Source organism: Salarias fasciatus, chromosome 6, assembly GCF_902148845.1.
Source record: "Salarias fasciatus chromosome 6, fSalaFa1.1, whole genome shotgun sequence".
Lineage (NCBI taxonomy): Eukaryota > Metazoa > Chordata > Actinopteri > Blenniiformes > Blenniidae > Salarias > Salarias fasciatus.
In genome coordinates, this window is record NC_043750.1 from 40,188,016 (window position 1) to 40,213,641 (window position 25,626).

The following is a 25,626-nucleotide window of genomic DNA, read 5'->3' on the forward strand; positions in this document are numbered from 1 at the left end:
GTCCAGCTCGCAGCACTGTCACTCACAGGCCTCGTGTGTCTGCTGTCAGCTGACGGAGGTAGACAGATCTGCCCCAAATATAATGTTAAAACTGTCCAACATTAGAAAACAATCCAAACCTCCATCTCTGTAGAAAATGCATGTTAAAACCATAAAAACTGGATTTGCAAAAAAAAAAAACCAAAACAAAAAAAACACGTCACAAGCACATAACCATTCCATCAACCCACCTCGGGTTCAAAAGAAGCTTGACTGTGCAGAAACCCGCCCAATCTGGCAACACAGCCGCTCCGGTCATAGAACTATGTTTTGCGCAATTTTGGTGTCGTTTGACTTTCCTACAGTGAGTAAGTACAACATTGTTCATTCTTCTAATGCATATAATGATTAGATTGCGTTGTTATATATTCTATCTGAAGAAATTAATAAAAAATGATGTGAAGGCAAATACAAGATACATATTTTATTTTGAAATCACAGATTCTGAAACACGTATCTACTTTCTATCTGGCACCCGACTAGTTTCTGTTTAGATTGAAGTGGCAGGGCTCTGGAGTGAGAAAACATAGGATCCTTGCTGAAAGTTTCTGGTCTGCAGCTCTGTAGCGGCGCCAGAGCGGACCGCAGCTGCGCCGTGGCTGCTGTGAGTCCATGCGCTCTGCGCATGGTATGTCGTCACGCACACAGCGGAACCGATAAGCGGAATCGTTAAGGAGACAGCCAAACAATTCCTTGGAATCAAGGCATGAGGAACCAGTTCTACAAAAGAACCGGTTCCCGATTCCCATCCCTATGATTATGTTAATGGTAGTAAGCTGGTCAAAACATGGACAGATTTGTTTTTAAACGTCGCCGGACGGAACAACAGATGGCGGTGGCGGGTTTGTTGGATAAAACTACAAAGACTTTGGATGTCCAGCGCATCATCGACAACTTTGCCTCCAGTCACAAAAACCGGAGGATTGTACTTCTGTGAAAATCAGCCTGGTGAGTTTAATACTGTATATTATTTTCCTGACTGCTGCGTGTGGTTTGCCTCCTTGATGCGCCCTTTCTGCCTGCATTCTTAATTTGTTGGAGCTGTGATAAGATTCTTGGCCGTTCTATGGAATGCAGTATGTGGTTTTATAGGTCAACGAGAAAATATGTGGTGTTGAATCAGGTGATCTGTGTGTGTTAAAGTTGACCTTATGAACCCTCTGATTGTTATTGCATGGTCTCATCACCTCTTATCTATGCTGTATTCTCACTCCGAACCACCTGTTGTACTATTAACGCAAAGCGTCTCTCTGTACCTATTTCTAGCTATGGTGTGAGGATGTTGTTTTATTAAATAAACATTCACATTTAAGTTCTGGCATTTTTTGGAGCCCTGCCACAATATGGGTCAGCCCCACCTTAGCTGAACCAGAAAAAATACTGTGGCGCGGCTACTGCCGGAAGCCCGAGCGAACTGCAGTCCGAGTGGTTGTGGAGGCAAAAACTCGGTTCGGGGAGGAGTTTGGGGAGGCCATGGAGGAGGACTCCCAGTCACCCTCAAAGAAATTCTGGCAAACCATCTGGCGCCTCAGGAAGGGAAAGCAGGTCTCCACTAACACTGTTTACAGTGGAGGTGGGGAGCTGCTGACCTCAACTGGGGATATTATTGGATGGTGGAAGGAATACTTCAAGGATCTCCTCAGTCCCGTTGCAAGTCTTCCATGGAGGAAGCAGAGGCTGAGGTCTCAGAGGTGGACTCGTCCATCACCCAAGCTGAAGTCACCATGGTGGTTGGTAAACTCCTCGGTGGCAAGGCACCGGGGGTGGACGAGATTCACCCTGAGTATCTTAAGTCTCTGGATGTGCAGGGACAGTCTTGGTTCACATGTATCTGTAACACTGTGTGGCAGTCAGGGACAGTGCCTCTGGATTGGCAGACCTGGGTGGTGGTTCCCCTTTTTTAAATGGGGGACCGGAGGATGTGCTCAACTATAGGGGGATCACACTCCTGAACCACCCTGAAAAAGTCAATTCCAGGGTACTGGAGAGGAGGATTCGAATGATAGTCGAACCTCGGAAGAAACAATGCGGTTTTCGTCCTGGTCACGGAACACTGGACCAGCTCTATACCATCCATAGGGTGCTCAAGGGTTCATGGGAGTTCACCCAACCAGTTCACATGTGTTTTGTGGATTTTTGGAAGGCGTTCAACTGCATCCTTCGTGGTGTCTTGTGGGGGGTGCTTTGGGATACGGAGTCCGAAGCCCCTTGTTAAGGGCCGTCCAGTCTTTTTATGACCAAAGTACTAGAAGTCTGATCCACATTGCCGACAGTAAGACGGACCTGTTCCTGGTGCATGTTGGACTCCAGCAGGGCTGCCCTTTGTGACCGGTTCTGTTTATAATCTTTATGGACAGAATTTCTAGATGCAGCCAGATGCCGGAGGGGGTCCGGTTTGGGAACCACAGGATTTCATATTTGCTTTTTTGGCAGATGGTGTCCTGTTGGCTTCATCGAACCCGGACCTACATCATGCACTGGGGCAGTTTGCAGTCGACTGTGAAGCGATGTGGATGAGGATCAGCACCTCCAAATCTGAGGCCATGGTCCTCAACCGGAAGAAGGTAGTCTGCCTTCTCCAGGTCAGTGGAGAGACCCTGGGCCAAGTTGAGGAGTTCAAGTATCTTGGGATTTTGTTAACAAGTGGAGGAAGAATGGAGTGTGAGATTGACATGGGGATCGGTGCAGCGGCTGCAGCGATGCAGTCCTTGAGTCGAGGCATCTCACCCACGACCCGGTCCCTTATAAATGGTTGAAGATGGATGGATGGATTTTATTACACTTTAAGGCAGCCACCTGTGCACCCGCAACTTGCACAGGCAATTTATTTGAAAATCACGGGCAAATAAATGTTGCGCAGGTTGCCCAACCCGTGCTAACTATCTATATGGCCGTGTCCTACCTTGTCAAGGTCTAAATTATTATCTATGCTTGTGCTAGCTGAGCACCACAGCACTGTTGGTGCAGTGATTTCCTGAGTGGCTCCACTCGCGATCGAAATAGGCAGTCAATTGCATTTTGTGAGTAAATACACTCACATGGTTGCTCAAAACTTTACCACTTGGCTCCGATCATATGTGGAGCCCGCAATCCCGGCAGAGAGTGACACATCGCCCGTGCATGCCGCACTGGCGGAGCGCAAGACGCAGGAGGTGGTCCCCGCCCCGCAGGTTTGATGAACCACCACTGTCCAAAATCAAGTAAACTCTCCCAAACTGGCAACCTGTGCAGCGGTCTCTGAAGGGGAGAAGGGGTAGAATGTTATGAGAATGTTGTTTATTAAATTTTGTCTGAAAGAGCCAATAATCAAACTGCTATCACATGATTCACCAATGATTTCTTCTTCTGTTAAAGGTGCTGTAGGCAGGATTCCGCATCTCTGTCATCTTGCTTAGGGTTACCTAAGCAAGATGGTGATTTGACCCATCTAAGATGGCGATTTGAAACCCAGCACAGCCAATCCTGTCCTGTTTTCTCTGACATCACGCCCTTATGCAAGTTAAGCCCCTCCCACAAGAACGTGCGACGGACGCCCCTCGACCAATCACGGTTAGAGCCTCATGGGCTCTTCTGATTGGTCAAAGATACCTGGAGCTGTTGAGATTCCTTTTCAGCTCAGAACAGAGACAGATGGAGACACTGCACCCTCGTGGTAGTGCAATTATACTACACTCCTAAAGGATTATCAATGGATACTCTAATATTTAATCCAAAGAAAACACAGAAAAATTTGCATTGACTAGCAAAATCCTGCCTACAGCACCTTTAAGTTATTAGTCAATGTTGACACACAGGGACGTCACGCTTTTGAAGCGGAATGGCTAAACCCCCAGGAGGTGTAAAGGATGTGAGCAAACTCAGTGCACAAGCCCAAAATGTGAGAAATGGCTGACAAAGACAAGATTATTCAATATTATTTCAATTAGTTATTTTTTGTTGTTGTTTTTTTTAATACAGTACAACAGAAAACTTAGGTTTGCATAGTAACCAGCAGCATGTTTACAGCAGCAGTTCTCCAACTGGGATCCCCAGACCCCCATAGCTGTTGCTCGGCAGCCTCAGACACACCATCAAAAGTCATTGCACCGTAAGCATTTTTTTTGCACCCCCACTTTTCTAATTTCTGCCTAAGTATCTGTTACACAACTGAGAAGTTAAGACATTATTGGCTTTGTTACCTTTTCCCGTATTTCTCGTCATTAAAATCCGCTTCACGTTGGGATTGTAGTTCATCTCAACACCGTTGAGTTGAAGATTTAAAGCAGCATCTGTCGATGCTTTTGCACCAACTGGATTTAAGATTCATTACATTGAAAGAAAAACTTTCTTTGCTTCATCTTGTTAGCAGCCCTGTTCAACCAGTCTCTGTAAAAAATGAGCTCAAGGCCGTGCGAACCCTCACTGCTGTTTTTTAATTATAGCGTCTGATTAAAACGTCTTCACAGGACGGAGGAGGAGAGGGGGGGTCGCACTATGGAGGAATTACATGAGGTCAGGAACACTAATAAGAATACAGGGTAGAAAGGTACGATTGTTCTCACACAATGAAGTTAACTGAAAGGAGGAAAATTAAAAACCCCACAGAGGTCTGAGGAAGCATTAGCAGGAAGTGCATGAAGGCAGCACGGTGAAAGAAAGAGAACAATAATGAAGAAGGTAAACCGATACTGCGGCTTGGCTCGCTGAATATTTTACTCATATCTCTGCAGCACATCAAAATACTGAACGGCGAACATCTGGCGTCCTTTTGCTCACTTTATGTTTCACTTTCCTTGCTATCAGTGCAGCAATGCACACAATTAGCACACACACTCATGTGTGTATGTTGTGCGACACAGAGATGGTGATTCCAGACCTGGATATAAAACATGAATAGAAACAGTATCTGTTGTGTTTTCAGGTCAGCGCTGCTCCACACAATGCCGCCGTCAGGAGACACAGGAGGAGCTCCTTCTTCTTCTACTCTTTATAAAGGTAACCTGACACCGACGGAGAGGTTAAACTGGGGCTGGCTGAAGAAGAGTGGAAGACACACCTGTGGCTGCTGGTGGATCTGGAGGATTCCAAACTCTCATTTCATCGGTTCAAATCTTTTTCACACAGATATGGGAGCTGTGCCAATATCTGCTTCCTGGTGCAGGAGGGGGAGGGGCTTAAGTGTTTAAGCCCCTCTCTCATTTTAATGCCTCATGATAAGCACATGAGGGCTGGGACGATATGTGATATGCTTCTTTCCTGAGGTGAGTATTTCACGATTTTTTGGGATGACGATTTAAACTGGGATTCTTCGATCAGATGATTTTTTTTTTTTTTTTTTTTTGCACATCACATCTGAGTCTAATCTTTATAATATTAAACTTTCTTTCGGTAAGCTTTTACTGTGTATAAAAGAAGCAAAAATAAAAGGATAAAAACATGTAGTTTTCTTAAAACCCTGTCATTTCATCCCCATGTCTTCTTAAAATACAGTTTACTGCTAAAGTTGTTTGGGTGAAAAAAAAATCCCAAAACAAAAAAAAAATCCCGATACGTATGTGACTGGATTTTTTGTCCACCCCTAAAGCACGTGGTTGTTTTGTTTGCACTTGAGAAAATTTTCACATTTACAAAGAAGTGATCTGAGAACAGTGTATTTTTCATGTTTCTGGAATGAGGCTTTACGGAAAGGTGTGTTTTTCCCCTTCTCGTCATTTTCAGAGTTGTGTTTTCAGTGACTCTGAACACGAAAACGCTCCAAGAGTTCCATGTTTTCATTTGAAACTCCGCCGTATGAAGAGGCCCTGATCGTCAAAGTTCTCATGAAAATGTTTTTCTTTCTCTTCTCTATATCTCCTGGTGTGTGATTGTTTCTGCTCTCCTCTGTTAAAGCATCTGGAGATGTTTGTGTTGTAACTGGCACTTCATGTTTACCCTGAGATGGGCTGAAGCTTCTCTTCCTGCTGGGTGGTGTCAAGTGTCTGATTCATGCTGCACTCCAGGGCCTTCACTCTTCCTCCACCCGATAGAGCCATTATGGAGTGATTCATGTGTTTCGGTCAATCCGGGTGAGCACTAAGCTTCTCTGACATGAACTATGTTCACCAAAGCTCTGAATAAGGCTGAATTAACCACATATGTTCAGAAAGGACCAGATTTCCTTTGTGTTTCCTTCAGGACCTTTTTGTCTCGCGCAGCTTTGTGAAACTCTCAAGTGTCAAGCCCATTTTCTTTCTGTGTCCATGATGGAAACGTTTTTATTTCCAAAAAACAATTACAACTGAATATGACTCCAATTTCAAAATGAAGTCCATTTTAATGATGTAAAATCCAGTGAAATGTCCCTGAAACTTCTCCTGTAGCTGTTGCATTGTGGGTGCTTTTCCAAAGCCCCCTGACAGCACGGCTTTGAGGCTGGTTTGAAACCAGGTAGCGAGCTCTGAGATCCCAGCTCGACTCTCAGTGATTAGTTCTGTCTACTTTAAAGAAATTCAATTTAAAACAAACAAAAAAATGTTTCCTTTAAAATGTTCCCAATTAGGTGGTTTGGTGGGCCGGTTTAGAGCCTCACGAGGGCCGATTTTGGCCCACGAGCCTTATGTTTGACTCGACTGGTGCCATGTCTTGTAGACACTAATCAATATTTGACTCATGCTTTTGGACTGTAGCAGGAACTCATGCACGCACATGGAGAACATGCAAACTGCAATGACAGCGAACACAAGCTGAGCTGAAACCTTCTGTCCGTGAGGCGACAATGCAAACCACTGCACCCCCGTGTCACAGCATCACCGAGCGAACACAAACCCACAACGTGCCATCATTTACAAATAATCAGTCAGACCACCGATCAGCACCAATCCAGCTGGGATGAGCGCCGGAGGAACCAGACAGGTTCGCTCTTCCTCCTCCTCTTCCTCCTCCTCTTCCTCAACAAGTCTCAGAAGGAGTCCAGGAGGTTCCGGCTGTTATTTACAGCCCCAAACGGAGTGAGGGCCTCAGGGGTTGATCCATATTTCACCGGGATTTAAAATGACTCCAGAGTCTGAGGGAACTCAGCTGGCGTCGGTTCAGAGCAAACATTTATCTGTCAACGCCGCTCAGCCGATAAGCAACACACACTGAATGGCTTTTCACTGAAACAGGAAAATCAGATCCCGTTTTCACCTGAATAACGTGTGTGTGTGTGTGTGTGTGTGTGTGTGTGTGTGTGTTCTACATGAGATGACCTGCCTCTCACTCCACTGCTCTCCAGCGCGGATTCATCCGATCAGATCTGCAGCTTCTCTTCGGAGCAGATCAGACTCGTCGGGGTGAACATATGAGGAGAGACTCGGACTGCTCTGATCGACATTCACACACACATTCTGCAGAAGAGGAGCTCTTCACTTTCAGCTTGTCTCTCTACTCAAACAGAGTGACTCCATTAAAAATGAAGCCGCTGTTGCTTTTTGCTGAAAGCTGTTTAGAGGTTGATTGTTTGATGGTTCTCCATGATCGCTCACATGTTAGAGCTGCAAGTCTTACTCCAGGAAATCCATGAACAGATTACAAAAAATACTTGAGGCAATTTCTTTTTTTTGCGTTTTAGCAGTTTAATCGTTTAAGGATTGTGTTCTAGATGGACTGTAAACAGTGACACACTGTTAAAAACGTTTGCACTATGGCCGAGAGCGGAGAGGACAGGAGGGAGCGTCTGCTGAAGGCAAAACATGCAGACCTGCCAACATCGACAAAACACACCAGCAGCACTTGTGCCATGTGGCTTTGTTCGCTTGTTTGTTTTTTTGTTTCTTTTTTTAATAATAATTAAAAAACAAATCATTTTTAAAACAGTAGGAGTGTGTGTGAGTGTGTGCAGCGGGGGGATTACTCTCCTGTGCTCACACAAGATGGTTAATCGAAGCTAAAACATTTTTTTCTGATCTAAACTGTATAATCTTTAACAAAAAAGAAATTTGGTGGTTTAAAAAACTGACTCGCATTTGTCACAGACTGTTACTTTATCTCCTGCTCCATAAAGAAAAAAAAAAAACAAAAAGCCCACATTAAAGAGCTGAATGATGAAAAAACTCCCAACAGCAGCCTGAGGTTAATGTGTCTTTAATCACCAGCTGGTTACACAAACTGTCTGTAAGACACCAATGTGTGAATTTCAGACAGTAAATTAAAACAAAATAATCTCAAATTGTATTTCCCCTTTACATACTGCTATCAATGCCGTCCCATTTCAGTTTCACTGACACTCCCAGTGTCACCGAATTTCACTACAGAACTGGACGTCCCGTTCTCAGTATGAGTCAGACCATGAAGGCAGGGCCTCACTATCCTTCCCACAGGGAGAATTGGCTTGTGGCGGCCAAGCGTTCATAGCGACGGCGCTTTTGATCCTTCGATGTCGGTTCTTCGCATCATTGTGAAGCAGAATTCACCAAGCGATGGGTTGTTCTCCACTAATAGGGAACGTGAGCTGGTTCAGACCGCGGTGATCAGGTTAGTTTTACCCTGCTGATGATGTGTAGTTGCAATAGTAACTGCCTCGTGAATCAGGTCACATTTTAAAATCATCTGGTGGGAATGATGTCATCGTTAGCAGAACAAAACTGGCCTGCAGGTCTGATAACTCTGGAAATCATAATAATCACGACCATTCAGAGAACAGAGAGAGAGAGAGAGAGAGAGAGAGAGAGACCAAAAAAAGTTGCACAGACTCGCGTCAAGTGCTTCAACACGTAGGAAATCACACACCAAGAGATGTGATGGGATCTCCGATTAGTCATCACACACTCATTCATCTGGCTTCGACTTCACTCATTGCAACATAATGCAACACACACACACACACACACACACACACACACACACACACACACACACACACGCATCTGTTTACCTATTTCAGCCCTCGTCACCTGGCCTGAGTAGAGGAACAGAGATGGACAGCTCCATCCATCGGGCTAACGCTGTTCTCGGCGTGATTGGTTCAAGCTGTTAAGCCACGCCCACTGCTGGTAAGCCACGCCCACTGCTGCACATTGTAGACATGAGTACTTCAAGTGCACAACTGAAATTGGGCGTCAGCGGCTTTTTGCATCGTGTGGGATCATATTTACCTTAGAAAAACCAGAATGTCGTGCCGCGTGGGTATTATCCGATTTATCATTAAAATATTCAGCAGAATATTCGATTTCTAATAGAATCTCTACAGATGTTATTCTAATGTTTTTGTGTTGTTTTTGTAATTGTTCTATTCCCATCATCCTAGGGGCCTGGTTGGGGTCTTCTGGCAACCTGGTTTTGACCCGTGGGCCTCAAGTTTGACACCTCTGTTCAAGGGAAGCAGTTTCTGCTTTAATGATTGACTCTCTGCTCTCAGTTTCTTCAGTTTTCATGCTGAAATTCTCCGATGAATTAAACAAAGTCCAAACTGGAAGCAGCGTTTTCCCCATTTCCATGGAGACGGAATCGCAGCGTCTTCTAAAAGTTTAGTTTTCAGTGGCTCCGAGCATCGTTGTCGTGTAAACAGACACTTGAAACACAACGAAGGTTTTGTGTTTTCACTCATGGAAATGAGGCTTTAAAATGCATGAAAATACAGAGATTTTCTTTAAGAATTCAGGGTATTTCTGAGGAGCTGACGGGTCTGCAGTCCATCACACTGCAAACATAGAGACTGTTATCAATTAGCCCCGAACAACAAACAACAAGAGGAAACTGCAAAAACAACCCAAGCAGCATAAGAACAACATACGAACTCCCAGAGAGGAGTCCTAAAATGCTCTTCATGTAGACATCAGAAAACACTGATCTTCAACACTGATCTTCATGCAGCAGTTCTCAAACTGTGGCACTGGATCAGAGTGTTATTGATGAAAATCCAGCGCCGCGGGGCTCAGGAAGCCTCCGCACACTCCAGCCCCGTCCCAACATGTGTGGACACGAGCGCCAGCGTTTCCGGGACGTGCGGCGCGCAGCGTACAAAGAGGTTAACAGACACACCCGGGTTTCACTCAGTATTAAACTTGACAAATACGAAGCATCAAAAATGTAGCCTAGCCTAAAAATAACATCATAAATTAGTAAAGCCTGGGAGGCCCTTCACAACGCAGCCGGCCTCATATTCTTCTTCTTCTTCTGTTCTCTTTCAGCGTCGAGCGCCGGCCATGGGCTTTGTGTCGGCGGCAGGTTCACACGGCTTCATCCCAACGCAGCGCCGTCCTCAGACGGCGGTGCAGAAACAGCGTTTCCCCACAAGCATGATGCAGCACAACATGTGGAGCCACATCCCACTGCAAGGCTGCATGTAGTAGTGTGTGTGTGTGTGTGTGTGTGTGTGTGTGCGGCTGCGCTCAGATTGGTTGTTTGTGTGTGCAGCCGTGCATGTTCCCGGTCGCAGTGATGCATTAGTAAAACACATTTTCATATCACACAGACTTGGTACTATTAGGACCGTTCATCAATTGTTTAGTAGCAGTTTGAATATAGAAAAGGACTGAGTCACTCGCTCCAAGAGCAGCGAGGGAAGCCTGCGGAGGGCGATCCCGCCGCTTCACACACACGTGTGCACGGCTTCAGGACGGGACATAAACCGGAGGAGTTGGAATACAAAGGGGTTGAATGTTTCAGTCACAAATAATGAAACAAGTAAGAACTAATAAAACCCAAACCCTTCGTAAATATTCCTGCAGATGCAGGAGAACTGAGCTGTCAGTCAGACTTTAATCAGGTTTAGCATGTAGCATCACTGGTGTGTGGACCTGAAACTTCAGCCAGAGAAATCTCACACAGGCACAGAGGAACATGCAAACTCCACACGGAAAGCACAAACCGCTGCTCCGCCCATTAAAACACCCCAGAGGACAGGTGGATGTTATATCTCCACGCCATGATCAGAACAGCTGATGGGGGTGGGGGGCGGGGGCATCCATTAGCCTGTGTTTTCTCCATCTGGAGGTTCATCAACCTCTGTATCCAACATGGAGCCTCTCAGCCTGACCCGGCGTCGGACGCTTCACAGTCCCTTCTCCAGTCTGAGAGGAACAAACCTCCTCTTTGGTCCAGATAAGTTTGGAGGTGTTTTTCATCCATCCATCCAACCATCAATCCATCCATCAGTCCATCCAGCCATACCACTTTGTCCTGTGCCCCAGCTGGAGCCAATCCCAGTTAACTATAAATGACAAGTCAAGATTTGACCGTTTTTTTAAGCACTGTTAAACTTGTATGACAGATAACTCACACTTTGCACAATATTTGTTCCAGAAGAACAAATATTGCACCTTATCCAGGAGATTATTTTCAAAGAGAGCTGTTTTATCTTCACCTCTCTGTACAGAAAATGACATATTTATTTAATTCATGACATTTTTCAGTTATTTTTCCTCCTTCAAAACCACCAGACGAGCCTGGCATTTGTTTTGTAATAGAAATATTGTGGTGTCATGTAGAATAAACTGCATTAACTTCCAGTAAATCCACTGTATTTAGGAGTCAGAACGTGCTGCCCCCCTCCTCCTCCCGCTGCTCCTCCTCCCTTCACAGTGATGGAGGTGTATCCGGACAGGTAACTTCATGAATGGGCGGCGGGCGCAGCCTCCCTCAGCTGCAGGGGGCTTTCAGAGGGCTCTCTGAGGATTTTAATTATACATGCTGAGTTGACTTTTTTAGAACATAATAGTTAATTCTGAACCTTTTCCTCTCGAAACTAAAAAAACAGTGATGTGATGATAACTGTTTATAAAAGAGGGATTTTTCTTAATTCTTTCAGGAATAAACTGAGCGTCTTGTCGAGTCAGTGCGTCGTTTTTCTCCGCCTGTTCGCAGCGATGCACAGAAGGAAAACAGACCCAATTTCTCCCGACAGAAATCTATTTTTGGCTCCTGAGTGTCTGCTTGTTATTCCGTCTGGTTGGCCGTATTACAGAGAGGTGTAAAGCCCTTACCGAGCCGCGGGTTCCTGCGCTGTAATCCGCTCCTGAGCGCGCAGGGCGGGCCGCCCCGACGTCCTGGACGAGGAGCAACTTCAAGAAGCAGAAAGGAGGAAAAACGGCCGCACCTTCCCCGGAGCGCACGCGGATCACTTAATCCATGTCACCCGCTGGTTCAGAGCACCGGTCCGGACCCGGATCCGGAGAGGAGAAGCCCGAAAGGTGCGTCTGGGGAGGGTCCCGGTGCAGGTGAGCGCGCGGCGCACGCGGCTTAAAGCGGCGGTAATCTTCTCACTCCGTCCATCCCTCTCTCTCCCTCACACACACACACACACACGCACGCACGCACGCACAGAGACGCGCCGCGCGCACAGACGGAGACAAGCACGCATAAAGTTTTTATAGTGATGAAAACCTCCTTCTTGATTCAGTTTAAAGAGGAAACGCGCGCCGCCGTTTGCGCATCCGCTACTCTTTTAAGCACGTGAGTTTTTTTTTTTTTTGTTTTTTCTTTTCTTTGTTGTTTTTTTTTTTTTTTCCTGAAGCTGGACCTGACATCTGACCAACATCAAATATGATCGCAAACAACTGAACTGCAGTGTGTTTGAACCCTGCCGTGGTTTCCTAAATAAACTCTCATCTAAAACTGGCATCTGTCGCCCTCTAGTGGCCACATGTCTTTAATGCAGCTGGCTTTTTCTGGCGACACAGTGCACTCTGGTTCCAGTCTGGGCTCTGTCTCTACATACGACGTTTCCATGTTCCACCTGTGGATGAATGGGTTGTCGACACACCCAAAAACACATGATGCGAATGAGACAGCCCAGAGTGTGAGAGTGTGTGGTTTGATGTTGATGGATGATGGATGTACAGGTGGCTGGATCTAGAATTGGATGGATGGTTAATGGATGGATGGATGATGGATGGGTGGATGGATGCTTTTGTCAGGACTTTTTTTTTTCAAATGTTTATTCTATCATTTTGCGTCATGTATTCTACATTCACTCAGTGTAAATGACATTTTCCTGGACTGCAGCAGAACTGATGGTATGTATTTACAGTGTGTGGACTGCATGGGCCAAATGCTGCGCTGAGCCTTCTCTTCTCACACTGACACAATCCCTTGTTCACTTCCATTTTTTCATTTATGTGGAGTTTGCATCTTCCCCCTGTGTGTAGGTTTTCTTCAGCTCTTCTTTTTCCTCACAGTCTCAAGAACAAGTCGAATGTGAATGTGTCTCAAGGAAGGAATTTGGATATCATAAAGAGGGCATCTTCACTCAATCACTCAGTCAATCAATAAGCACCAAAAATGGTTAATTTGTAACCATGCTGACTCACTAGTGCCCCCTAAAGTACAACAGTAGAATTACTTACATGTTTCTGCACCTTTAAAGGGATACTTCAACATTTTGGCAAATTGGCCCATTTAGCACAATTCCTTAGTCATTTCAAACAGCATACTTACTTTTTTTGTGAGGGCGAGCTGTTGGTTATTCAGAGGTGAGTCGAGGAGGTTTTCGGGACGGACACAATGGAAGTGAATGGTATTTTTGTTCCCTCTCATCAAACTCATGAAATACACAATCCAACAACCCTAAAACACTTTGGTGGACACGTTATAATCCGCACATTCACTACGCTGTGGAACACCAACAAATAATATTGTAGCTTTACGACACTGAAGCAAATACTGGGAACTACTTTTTCTTTTGAAATCACTACGCCCAGACGCCATGTTTAGTAAGTAGTTCCGTCTTAGCAATCGTCGCAAAAACAACTCAACCTCATAAGTTTGCATTAATATTTCACAGCGTAGTACATTACGACTGTTCATGAATGCATCAGAGCTGTAAGCCAGCGCTGATTGGCTGTGCGGCATGAAGGAGTTTTTTCTTTTGCACTTGATCTGAACTCTTTGGAGGGAAGTTAAACAGTATGCTAAACACTATGCTAGCCACTAGCGGTACTACCCAAAGCGTAACATCGGAGCCACTGGTGAGTCAGTGAAACCTTCAAAAATATTATCTTTATCAGAATGCTGTGGTCTTAAACACCTGCCTATTTGAATGCGCCTTGTGTTGCTCTCAACTATAAGAGACCGCTGAGTCTATTTTTTTCTAATATACGTGAATTCCAAAAGATATAGATAGCTGTGTCTATATCTATCTGAATAGATTGTGTAATTTTAGACCAGCTGTGTTCATTTTATATTTAAGCTGTATCAAAGATGGTACAGATTTAGCCAGTGACTTTTTATCTGAGTTTTCAACGCGCTGAGATTGATACCTGTCAGGCTGCATTTGTGTGTGTGTTTGTGTGTGTGCGTGTGTGTGTGTGTGTGTGTGTGTGTGTGTGTGTGTGTGTGTGTGTGTGTGTGTGTGTGTGTGCATGCGTGCGTATGTGGATTTGTTCTTCAGAACAAGTTTGTGAACTGGTTTGTGACTTTATTCTGCTTTCTGAGGCATACAGGTTTGCTTGGCTCAATAAAAGTGAGCATTAGTGTGTTGTTTGATGGTAGCATGAGGGATTGTTTGAATGGTAAAATTACATAAGGGCCCGTCGAGAATGCTCCGCCCCCTCTGTACTGAGACCCACGCTCCGCCTCTGGATGAAACTGTGGCTACTTGCAAAGTTTTCATGACATGGATATTTTTTTCTTCTGTTCAGGATGAAGATATTAAACAGTTAATACAAACACCCCATTTGTATTGTTTCATTTCTCACTCAATGAGAACCGATAAGAGAATTGATAAGGAATCGTATCGATAAGCAGTATCGATAATGGAATCGTAATTGCTAAATTCTTAACAATTCTCATCCCTACAAACAGGATATCATTTCCATGTATTATCATAAATCCTGAATTGAGAATTGTACGATTTCTATATATATATATTCCATTTCCATATGAAAAGGTTTTTCTGACTTTTTCTTGCCAGTTGTCAGCAGTTTGATCATGAAGAGTCAATAATTAATTTTTTATCACCACTGAAGAACAACAATGTTCTTGTTCCTTTAACATTCATGAATGAGGAGTTACATCAGGAAACGGTTTAATTCAGATTCTGTTTCTGTGCTGATGACACCCAAACCTGTTTTTCTTCTTATCTGGGCTCTATAAATTTGGGGTATTTTACATTTTACATCATATTGATATTATGATGTAAAATATGATTTGTGAAAACATTGAATCAAATTGTGTGATGTTCATGTCTTTAAAAGTAAAGTTATATTAGTACACATGTGTATGACTATACTGTGTTTGATCTTTCACTGTTTGCATATTGATCCTGAACATTAATGAGTTTTTGTTTTTTTTTAATCAGGGTAGCCTTGCTTCAGATCCTTAACAGTGTGAGTTTGTAAGTTACAGGAATTTGAGCCAATTTATATTATTGTTATGACTCACAGTACCATGTTTCACCCAGATGTAATGCCAAGACTGTCCAGCAGGTGGCAGTAATAAAAATCATTGCTGTGTTTCTGTCAAATCCAAACTAAGAAGAAGACACCTCATGAAAGCAAATCATGTTCTAGAGGACAGCGTGGCGTCAGGTGCACGTCGCTTCCTTGACGAACAAACGGCGTCTTCTTGCAAAAGGGTTGATAAAACAGTGGAGACCACAGAGGCTGCTGACGCTACACCACTTTAGGCTCTGATTAATATCATGTGACCACTGCCGGCTCGTTACGCTGGATGGTGTAATGTCATGACAGTACATGGAAGGTCTACCAGTGCCTGCTTTGGCGAGATACTGTACGAAGCTCTGGGCTGGAAGCTGCACAAAGCTACTTCCAGCTGAACTGATACTAAATGCTGTTCGATTCCTCATCATCTTCTAGTTTTGATGGTTTTGTGTAACTACTAGTGCTGGCCTAGTCCGTGGATGAACCAGATCCTGCTATTACACAGCCCGGTGTGGTAGGCCAGAAACATATGTCAGGGAGATCCCAGCCCACTGTCTTGTTTTACATGCATGCTTCTTTTTTTATCATTTATTTATTGAAGTTTTATGAAGTGTTGTTTGAGACCGGTTTTATATTTTGCATGGCGTGAACTGGGTGGACGATACATGCTGTGGACTGGAGATAATTGACTGGACACACCCCCCCTTCCCCAAAAGTCCCGCTTGGATAATTCAGCCACGTGTGCAGCTTAAAGGGAGGTTTGGACAGGCGTGGAGGGGAGAGACAACAGAGGACGCACGGGGCAGTGCGGACGCGGAGGAGGGAAGGAGGAACGCCCGAGACAGCAGCCGCGGTGCCGAGGAACAGAGGCTGGCCACGGAGGAGCTGCAGTGGAACGGAGCAGCCCGTGAGGGATCCAAGAAGAGACGCCAGGAGAGATACTGTCAACGCTCGGTGAAAGATAAGTTCAAGAAACGTGAACGCTGAGAGCGCCGTGTGCGTGTGGTTCACCCCCGACTCTGTAGGAAAGATCTGAGGGTGCTCTCCTCTCCTCTCTCCCCCAGCAGCTCCACGCTCCGTCCAGGGAGACACGCCGACCCGGAAGTGGCCGCAGATTGGAAGCCGACGGCGGAGGAATCACGGAACAGGAACAGTCCCACGTGACCCCCTGAGGCCGTCTGAGTAGACAGGTTTGTTTTACTTTTTTTTTTTTTAAGTTAGATTTTTTACTCTTCCTCCTTTATAGACTTGTCTTTTTTTATTCTTCCCCGTTTAAAGACTTTTAGCTCTTTCATTTTATTTTGATTATGGTTCTATTTTCATTAGAGAATAAAATTCTCTGAAACAATGCTGTAGTTCTCCTTCATCAGTGGACTAACTTTCAGCTGGTGCTCCTCAGGAATACAGACCTGTGTATTCCCCTACACATACACCCCACTTCCACGCCATTTTCCACCTTCTGTCCCTAACGCACACACACACACACACGCACACACACACACCCTGGAACTCTTTCTCTTCTTAATTTTCTTCCTTGGACAATTTTCTTTAGGACTGAAGGACATTTTCATCAACTGGACAATTCCTCACACACACACAGACAAGGAATTTGGGCAATTGAGTGAAAATCACTCCACAAGGGAAACGTTTTGAGTTTGTTGATGAACGGTTGGTTGATGAAATGTTGAACATGATTTTGGTGACTACCACAGGGAATTTCTGTTAAAAAAAATATATATATATTTTGTCATATTGTATTTTGTTTATAATACTGTTCAAATGCTGGCAATTCATATTGTCAAACCGTGATATCAGTCTCATTCATTTCCCATCTCCTGTTACAAGTCGAGCCCACTGCTCCAGATATTGCCTCCGCCAGGATGTTACGTTGTCAGGTCCGTCTGTTTTGTTGGTTGGTTGGTCTGTTAGCAACATTACGGAAATGTAATGGACGGATTGCAATGAAACTTTGTGGAAAGGTGGGTCTTGGGCTAACTTACAATCCATTAAATTTTGGTTATGATCCCGATCACTGTCTGGATCGAGGAATTTTTTTAAAGGATTCTTTATCATTGAGAGATAGGGCGATCTTTCACGTAGTTGTGCAGGTCCGCCATCAGGGGGGGACAAACGCCTGGTTCACACGGGACGCGCCGCGCGCGGAAGTGCCAAGCACCCAGTTTCAGATCAGCACCCCTGTTAACCTAGCTGAGGTGCCGTGGACCGCGGCCGCTCTGCTCCTCTCTATTTTCTCCGCGCGCCGCTCCGTGCACCGCCAGTTGTAAAGCTGGACAGAGCAGATCGCACAAGACAGGAAGTCAGGAACGGAAAATACAAGAGAACCCGGTCAATTTTCAAATTAAAATGAAGTAAAATAACAAATTATGTTGCTTTTCGGTTTTCCTTTTCAGATAAACACACACACACACAGGGAGAGAGGGCGACAGAGGCGCTCCGCTCCGATCACACCCTTGATCACAATATTGTTTTATTATATATGGCGTTCTTATTATTGTTGGTGACTGATTTCAGCTGTGGTGGAGGTCTGCGCTCTCTGAGTGCCAAATTCTAGTTTTAAATAATCCCATTTCATATATTTGAGTGACCATAATTTAAATTGAGAGTAAAGGAGGGCTACAAGTGGCGAGCCAGCCAGGAGTTATTGTGAAATTGAATGAGACTCAAGCATTACAAGAAAAATAAACTCCAAACATTTAAAACAATTAAATCCCAAAATAAATTCCAGTAACAATAGAGATTGTATTTCAAGATTCAGTTAAAATTCCAAATTCAGTAATCATAAAAGCACTTTCCAACAGTGATCTTGATGAAGAAGCAGCAAGTTACCTTGCAAAACACGGTTCAATTAACCACTGTCTTCACATCAACAACCTAAACTCAGAGTTTCACCGGCAAGTAAAAGTTGAGTTCAACCACACCAGTGCTCTGGAAACCCTGAAGCCCTTTTTCCCAGTCAGTATCCAAAGCACAACACAACCTGAAATCACTTTTCAAATCAAACGTCGAGCAGAAGTGCATGCAGTAAATGCACAAAATGTCACCAGGGCATACATGAAGACACTCACTGAAAGAGCTGCTTCAAGAACAACTAGCGAAGCTCACTGTATCACCTGAATCCATTCAGACTCCAGCTTCTGAAACTGTCAGTGCCACTGCCAAAAGCTCAGATGGACAGGTTGATAACTCCCCTGATTCACAACCTGCTGATTCTTCTCAGTCAAATGATTCCACCGCAAACTGTAGCCAAAACCTGATCGATCTCAACCTTCAGATGCAACCCAATTACACACTCAATCTTAATCCACCAAGTGTGCAATGATCAAAAATGAAACAGATCATGACATTGTCATCCCCTCAGGCAGTGTGCTGGCTGATGTTAATGCCATTACCAGAGTTCTTCACAAAGAACAAACAGTCAAAGAGCCAAGCCCCTCCAACAATTCAAAGACCCCTCGCAGACCTTGGAGATAACTTACCTGCAGAATGGAAGGATCGTGTCACGAAAATGCTCGACTCAGTGCCCGAAGTGTTTTCGCAGCATGACAGATAAAGTGCAGCACCAAATAAAACTCAACGAGACTCCATTCAAATCAAGACCCAGACCAACACACCCCTATGATGTGGAAGCTGTGAGAAAGCATCTCCGATAACTTCTGGATGTGGGAGTAATAAGAGCATCAGAGTCCCCATTCGCTTCCCCGATCGTAGTAGTCAGAAAGAAAGATGGTCCTGTTCACTTGTGTATCGATTACAGGAAGCTCAACCTCCAGACCATCAAGGATGCATACACACTCCCAAATCTTGAGGAAGCATTTTCAGCATTAGTGGGGTCAAAGTGGTTCTCAGTTTTGGATCTCAAATCAGAATACTACCAAACTGAAATGGCAGAGTCAAACAAACAGAAAACAGCCTTCGTGTGTCCACTGGGACTTCGGGAGTTCAATAGGATGCCTCAAGGGATCACTGATGCACCTTCCACGTTTCAGAGGCTCATGGAGAGATGTATGGGCCCAGTGAATCTCAAGGAAGTTCTTATCTTCATTGATAATCTCATTATTTTCTCATCCTCTCTTGAAGAACATGAACAGCGTCTCCAGAGAGTCCTGTTACGATTAAAAGAATTCGGTATAAAATTGGCACTTGAAAAATGCAAATTTTTCCAAAAATCTGTCAAATATCTTGGCCACATAGTATCAGGGAATGGTGTTTAAACAGATGCGGAAAAGATCAAAGCTCTAACACCATGGCCGACCCCCACCAACCTTAAGGAGTTAGGGTTACTCCAACATCATCAGGCCCTTAAATGAGCTGACTGCCGGTTACCCGCCACTCAGAAAAAGCAAGAAAAAGCCCACAAAACAACATAGCTCTGCTTAGCACAATCCAGAAAACTCATTTGGCCAGAGGTGGACTGAAATATGTCAAGAAGCATTCGAACAAATAATCCATAAACTCACCTCAGCACCAGTGTTGGGTTTTGCGGACCCAAAACTTCCCTATATTCTCCATACTGATGCTGATACCATTGTTCTCAGTGCAGCTCTGTACCAACTCCAAGGAGGGCAGTTGAGGGCCATTGCGTTCACTAGCAGAGGACATTGAAAGAGTGAAATGAAATATCCCACTCACAGGCTGTAATTCTTAGCCCTCAAGTGGGCTGTTACTGAAAAGTTCTCAGATTATCTTTATGGCACGAATTTTACAATTGTAACGGACAGTAACTCGTTGACATACCTCCTAACATCTGCAAAGCTGGACGCAACAAGTTATCGGTGGCTTTCGGCCTTGACCTTTTCTTTCCAACTTCAGTATCGGGCCGGAAAACAAAACGCAGACACAGTTTCAAGAGAAGTCATACGTGCCATCTGTGACAGACACGCAGTTACAATTGCACATCCAGATCCAAAATCAACATCCTGTCCAGGCAAAGCTTTGGTGGAGTCTATACCTCTATGCTGCTGCTGTTCCTGACAGTTTTGAGGCTGGGTAGATGGTTTCTTTGTCACAGAAGGTGAGCTCAGACAGAAACAGAGGCTCGACCCGGCTCTTAAAGCTGTTATCACTCAGATAGAGACCAGTCAGACTTCACCTCCCAGTCTTCGAGCTGAGCTACTTGAGCTACCCTTGTTACTGCGTGAGTTTGGCTGATTCAAACTTCAAAATGGAGTCCTCTATCGCAGAAGACAAACTGGTTCAGACATCTCCTTTCAGCTTGTGCTTCCTGAGGAGCTGCGACCCATTGACCTTCACCACCTCCACAGTGACAGGGAACACCTAGGACAGGGGTGGGCATTGCTGGTCCTGGAGGGCCGCAGCCCTGCATGTTTTCCATGTCTCCCTGCTTCAACACAGCTGATTGCAATGAGGTTCATTATCTGACTTCCTGCTGGACTTGGCCATGAATCTTGATTCGATTCAGGTGTGTTGAGGGAGACATAGAAAACATGCAGGGCTACGGCCCTCCAGGACCAGGAATGCCCACCCCTGACCTAGGAATTGAACGGACTATTGATTTAGTCCAGACCAGGTTTTATTGGCCAAAGATGTGTACATCTGTTGAGAAAATGATCAATACGTGTGAACGCTGAGTCCTCCGAAAGAGTAAACCACAGAAAACGGTAAGAAGGAAAGCACGGAAGGAGAAAAAAGAGACTTCTGAAATATTTTATCAAGACCACAATACAGGAGGTTCATATAGGGACAAACACACACAAGCACACACACACACACACACACACACACACACACACTCTCCCACGCCATAACTTGTGGGAACATACCATTGACTCCCATTCATATCTAACCCCTAACCCTAACCCTAATCGTAACCTTAACCAAACCCTAACCCTTACCAAAACAATGGCTAACCCTAAAGAAACGTTTTTGCACTTTTACTTTTTTCAGAAACAACAACATGGCTAAGAAAAACACTGTTTAATCTTGTGGGTACTGAAATTAGTTCCCCACAAGTGACTTTTTTTTTCGGTTTTCCTACAGTTGTGTTGTGCACAAAATTGTTGTACACAAATTACGGCTTGGGAGGACACACACACACACACACACACACACACACACACACACACACACACACACACACACACACACACACACAAAGAACAATAAAGTCATATCAGGATGCAACATTACCTGGGCGAATGATGGGACTGACAGAGGTCTGCACCAGAACCACACTGGGTCTACACTGCACAGTACGGTAGCATGGACACCCACAAGGGCTTTAAAATGTCTTTGGCAACTTTCATAGAGCAATGCTGTCAAAAAAACTGTACAAAAAAAACAAAAACTTGAGTTTCATTGATGATTGTTCCTCTTGTAGCCTATGTGCCCTGTGTTTATGTATGAATTGTATGTAGATACAAGAAACTGTCTGTCCTATCTCCTTCTCTTTCTGTCCCCTCACCCCAACCGGAACAGCAGAAAGCCGCCACCTCTGAGCCTGGTTCTGCAAAGGTTTCTTCCTGTTAAAAGGGAGTTTTTCCTTTCCACAGTAGCTTATGCTTGCTAATGTGGATCTTTTGGGTTTTCTCTGTAAAAGTGTCTAGAAACGACCATGTTGTAATTGGCACTTCATAAATAAAGCTGAATTGAATTGAATTGAACTCATCTGGCCACAAGATGTCAGTGTCTTCCAGCAGCTCAGACTCAGTTTTTGGCACTCTGTCTTCCTCTGTTTCACTTTTCACTCCACTTCTGTAGGCCTCACATGCAGCACTAATGCCCCCCCACCCCACATCACCCCCCCAGTAATAATAATAATATGTTAACCACACAGTCCACTTCCAGTCACCACTCAATCCCCCCTCATCCTCTCCAGGAAGCCCGCCCGTCCACACACGTCCACTCTAATCTGACGGAGATTATGAGAGGAAACCCTGGCGTTGATTCCCGTCCGAACCCCCCTCCCCCCACCCCCCCCACCCCCGCCACCCCTCTGCGGTGGGTTTGATGTGCGTCCTTGTCCGTCAGCTGGCGGACAGAACTATTTTGGGCGTGTGCGGGGGGATTTCTCAGCCCTGCTGAATGTACTGAGTCAGAGCAGAGAGGATGTAGTGAGAGCAAACAGAGTCTTGATGTGAAATTAGGGAAATTACAGCAAGTGGAGGGGAGGGATTAGAGGAAAACAACACATGTGGAGCAACATCACATGAAACTGGAAGCGAGCGTCAGAGGTTATTGAGCGGGGGCTCAGGATGAGTAAGAAAACATGTTTTTCTTTCTCATTTTTTCGATTAAACACTGTAAAGCACAAAGCCGCTCCTGCTCCTGACCGCAAGCCGCAAAGTTTCAAAGCAAAGTCCAACAAAGTGTGGCGCGGACTGCCGAGCCGAGCGTGTTCACGTTCTCATCGCTTCCTCTGCCTCTTCCTCTCTATAAGGAGATGAAAAGATCTTTCATGTTGTTTCCTCTTGTTGCATTATTTATTGCTGTGTGGCGCTTTATTAGCTGGTTTCATCTCAGATTTCGCAGGCTGTTTTTGGGGAAGCCTTTGAAATGTGTTTCTGACTCCAAACAATCCTTTTCCCGCTTTCTCTCAATTGCTCCAGTCGCCTCCTCTCTCATGCTGGAGAAAAAAGAAAAAAAAAAGATTTTCAAAGTGAATTGAGCTGCCGTCTGAAGCCAGAACCCATTCAATCCTGTCCTAAGGAAGGAAATGTTGTTCTGTCTGACATGAAAGCAGAACAGAGGTTCCTCTTTGTCATTAGCCTTATTAGCATCATTAGCGCAGTATGGATGAACTTCAAATGATTGGCTCCCAGTTATTTGTGTTGCCATAGAAGCAACATGAGGACTTATTTAATGTGCTGTGTGGTAGGAAGCGGTTCCGTGCTCTGCGTTGAGGTTTCGGTGTTCGCTGCCGCCACTAGATGGTGGAGCGACTCCAGACTGAGGAGCATGATGGGAAGAGGAGTGAGTGGAGCATTAAAGATCCTCCAGCCACATAATAACACCGTGAGACTGTTTAGTTTAACATCAACACAGCTCACACTCTTCTAAACCTCAATCTGTAACCTCACACTTCCTCATCTGGAAAATTTACACAGTACTTCACTGGTAATATCAAATATAAAGAACATACAGTATATGAAAGTAAAGCTGCTTTTCACTTTGCAAAATAACATTAAAAAAAAAAACCTACTGTCTTAGTTAAAACAGCTTTCAGAATCAGTGCAATGCTGCACTTCTCCTGATTTAATGGAAGAAATGAGTCTCACATATGATTTAATGAGCTGCACAGTTTAAACTACAGGCAGTATCTCCATTTTTCAGCATGTGTAGGACAGTCACAAGGTCCTTTTCTGATAATAACACATATTTTCAGTTATTTATTATCTATATCCATTAGCATATGATTTTATTAATACAAATATTCATCATCTGATCCATGTATCCTCCTTCTGATTAACACATTAAATGTTTTTTTCCTTCTGCACACATAAAAATAGTGGAAAATTGATTAGATTAACGTTAACAATGCTCACACATCTTTACACTGTGATTGTAATTGGTAATATGCACCTTTCTGCACATTTTGAAATTAAGCTTACACATTTCACAGAATACATGATGAGATATAAAAAACCCATTAGAGATATGCTGCTTGTGTGAGGTTAGATTACAACAAGTGAGATTCTGTTTCAGATTTCATACAGTAACTAAAACAATGCTGTGTTTTTGCACTTTATTATGGCATATTTTGCCTCTGATTCATGGTTTAAATTTAGAAAAGACAGAAATCGGCAAGAAAAAACAAGAATATTTTATTTAATGTCACAATTTGAACTATAGAGTCAGTGTGTGAGATCGAGGGTCCTTTTGTATTCATAAGAAAAAAATATGTTTTTTCTGATACAATATGGTCAGGGTGGGATGGAGGGAAGGGAGATGCATTCATCACTTTCCCTCTATTTCACTGAAGTATTGTGTTTAATTGTCGTGCTCTTCAGCATAATTCATTCTGTATAAATACAGGATCATGTCGTGACTCGAAAACAGGCAGATTTCACCAGTGAGAGGCTGATCCTGTCATGACTGTTGGAGTTCATGTTGTTCGTGGCCTGAGGTGATTCCGCTGCTTCAGATTTGGCCTTGTTGGTTTGATGTAATGTTGAAATTTGATGTTTTAGTGCCTGAAATGTGGGATTATAATGAGAAGCAGCTGGCCGGTTCGTGTGTTTAGCCCAAAAGAATCATTAATCACTGTTTCATGTTTTGTAAGAGTGAGAGTTGAAAGGTTATACAACCCATTTCTCCATTGTCTGATTCACTCGAACAGTCGAAATGTGCTTCTGCTCTTCCCTGAACGGCAACAAGGATGAACAAAGAAGAAGAAAGGAGGTATCACAATTTATGCTACTTTAACTTCGCACAAACCAAATTGGTTTAATCTGTGTTAAAGTTTCAAATATTTTTCAGTCCTTCTATCATCCATATTGTCTCCTTCTCTTCCTATATGACTTTATGAGTAGATTAACCAGATTATCCATTCTGCACTGCCCCCTACTGGATGGGACAAACATCAGGACGCGTGTCAATGTTGGCAGTTGAGATCCAGAGCAGCAAAACTTCTGCTCATCCCCAAAGTTCCACTGGTTTGGAGATGAAAGCGGGAGTTTGTGAAGTGAAAACATACACGGGAATGAAGCATTTCATTAGAAATCCAGATGAAAGGCGCCTCAGATGAAGATGTTGCTCAAACCAAACGTGTGGTCGGAGCGTCTGATGCATAAATGGATGAAACTGTTTTCTCTCATCAGGACGCGAGTGTCGACAGAGCTACTGTACATTACAGTGAGGACGGTTAAAAGCTGAGAGAGCCAGCATGCCGCTGAATCAAAGTGGCCTTCCCATCAGGTGGGAGGAGAGATGAAGGCTGGAGCCAGTGGATGTTGGATGGATGGTAGGTGGGGGTGGGGGGGATGGGGGTAGAAACCTATGTAAACTTAATGGTTCTTCTTTTTCCCCCCTCCTTTTGCCTTCATCCCCTCCTCCATGTGTTTTCTTGCATCTTTATCAGTTGGCTCTGGCCCCTCTGCAGATGCTGGTGGATAAAGCCCAGCAGGCCCGGTACCCACACCTCCACCATGGCCCGGTTCTCCCGCCGGGCCTTCATCTCCTCCCCGATCGGCTGCAGACGTGAGGCGCTGCCATTCTCCTCACAGCTGTGCCTCAGATACACTGAGGCTTAGAGGAGACACGGTGGGAAAATGACCGGCGTCTGTCACGAGTTACT

At 44.5% G+C, this 25,626-nt stretch overlaps 1 long non-coding RNA gene across 1 annotated transcript; it reads left to right on the forward strand.

The window, feature by feature from the left end:
- The first annotated feature begins 841 nt into the window (after positions 1–841).
- LOC115390554 (uncharacterized) lies at positions 842–8,021 on the forward strand. The gene is made up of 4 exons (XR_003931690.1): positions 842–987; positions 4,940–5,013; positions 5,143–5,279; positions 5,908–8,021. It is a non-coding gene; the product is annotated as an uncharacterized LOC115390554 (long non-coding RNA).
- The last annotated feature ends 17,605 nt before the right edge of the window (positions 8,022–25,626 follow it).